General features: G+C 34.2%; 1 long non-coding RNA gene across 1 annotated transcript in view; it reads right to left on the minus strand.

The window, feature by feature from the left end:
- The window catches only part of LOC106727387, a 22,604-nt gene extending 22,463 nt beyond the window's left edge, over positions 1–141 (minus strand). The window contains exon 1 of the long non-coding RNA XR_001363568.1: positions 127–141. This is a non-coding gene — a long non-coding RNA (uncharacterized LOC106727387). The remainder of the gene's footprint in view (positions 1–126) is intronic.
- Positions 142–2,209: the final 2,068 nt, after the last annotated feature.

A 2,209-nucleotide genomic window follows, 5' to 3' on the forward strand; every position in this document is an offset into this window, starting at 1 on the left:
ACAATCAATAGTAATTTTTATAATATTTAAATAAGGACAAAAATCAATATATGGTCGAAATATATTCAAGCTCCCCTGTAGCTAAAAGAATGGGAATGACAAAACTGATAAGAGTTAAGTCCAAACTGTCAGATTTAAAAAATGAAGATAAAAGAGTAAAGGTTTTGCCAACAAAAGAAAAGAGATAAATTCAAGTAATATATTGTCTTCCTTTAATGTAAGTCCTTCTCAAATAAGAAAAGAGGACAACATATGCTTACCAAACAAAACAAAACTAGTAAAAAATTATTGGGTGAAGTAAAATAAATTTCACGTTTTTATTATAAAACTTGATATGTAGTAGAACAATTTTGAAATGTGAAACATTACAACTGTTTCGAGTTTTCTGAATAATTTTTAAAAATGACTGAAATGTCATATAAAAAGGTAAAATTAAATTAAAATACTGAAATGAAAACTACTTTAATGGAAGTTGCATATTATTTGCATTCTGTTAGTTCATTTATTAAAGGAGCTATTGCATGCATTTGGTGTGCACATTATGAGATCAACATTTATAACATCTGGAATGTCATGGACATATATTCCCTAAAAACACCAATTAATCAAGAAAATCTGGTTGAGAGAACTTTAGGAAACTACAGAATGGAAATAAGAAAAGACTATAAGGTGGGTGATTATAATGGAATATATTGCTTTAAGCCACAGGGCTGCAGGAAATTTTAGAATCTCATATATTTTATATAATATTTCAGGTGTTTCTGGGAAATCTGTATTTAAAAAGTGACAATTTAGCTGTGTTTTGATACATAAATATGCATTTACCAGGCATCCAAGGATGGAATGGCATTCCAGAGGGTATGTGTTAGCACAGTCTTTGAAGTATGAACAGCATAGTGAATTCAATAAACTACAAGCAGCATTTTACATCTGGAATATAAATTGGGGCAGCTTTAATATAAACATGAAGTAGGATTTTAATTCATCTATAATTGTAATCATCTCCACCTTCTGAACCATACTAAAGAAATATAAAAAATCTTTAAAAATGTGCTTATTAAGCAAGAACATTAATCTTTTAATCCTATCTGTCCAACCCATTTGCAATTCTTAACAGTCCAACTAAATAAAAGTTCTAGATCTTGGCTGTTGAAGATGACAGCTACTGCTCCAGCTAGTGTGGCTCAGTGGTTGAGTATCAACCTATGAGACAGGAGATCACAGTTCCATTCCAGGATAGGGCACAAGCCAGGGTTTGGGGCTCCATCCCCGGTAGGGGGTATGCAGCCAATCAATGTTTGGGGAAATGCCTTTAGCCATTTCCAACAGGTGACTACATGTGTGATTGGGAGGCAGCCAATCAATGTTTCTCTATCACCATTGATGATTCTATCTATCTCTCCCACTCACTTCCTCTCTGAAATCAATAAAATATATTTTTAAAAAGATAGCAGCTACTAACACATGAAGTTATTTTAATTTAGATAAAATTAAAGGTTCAGTTGCACTAGCCACAGTTGCTCAGTAGATCAATAGCTGCAGATATAGGTGGCTACCGCATATGATAGTTCAGATATGGAGCATCTCAGAACTTCCTATTGGAGAGAACAGAGAGGTAGAGTGAAAAGGAAAGGCTAGAAATCTACTGATAAGTGAGATAAGGGATGACCTCTTACAACATACTCTGGCCTTGAAACATTGTCTTCTAGAGCACAAGACACTAAAAAAATTAAGCTAAGGAAGTGTAACAAATATTTGTGTATGAGAAAACCAAAAATGAGGCAGTAATTTATTGAACTTCTATTTATGTTAGCCATTGTGCAAGCATTAGGTCCTAGTTTATGGCCACTTCCCAACCTTACTTTTTGTGACACAGGCATTTAAGACTACTTTCCTTCCCAGGATAGTGGCACACTCTTACACTTCTGACATAAAATCTCCCCATTTCTTTTCAACTATTAGTGGCCAATTTATTCTTGTCATCAGAAAAAGACTGTTTCTGTTGGAAAGCTTATCTAACCTGCCGGAGACCAATTCTAGCATGTCATAATTTCAAGAGTTTCATCAAAAGGTTGATGAAACTTTGGGACTCAACAGGGTTGAGTCACACATGTAGTCACCTGTTGGAAATGGCTAAAGGCATTTCCCCAAACCTGAATAGGAAACTGATTGTGGCTGCCAGACAGTTAAAGGGCATCTTAATCTACAT

The sequence above is a fragment of the Myotis brandtii genome, unplaced genomic scaffold (genome assembly GCF_000412655.1).
Source record: "Myotis brandtii unplaced genomic scaffold, ASM41265v1 scaffold42, whole genome shotgun sequence".
In the NCBI taxonomy this organism is placed as follows: domain Eukaryota; kingdom Metazoa; phylum Chordata; class Mammalia; order Chiroptera; family Vespertilionidae; genus Myotis; species Myotis brandtii.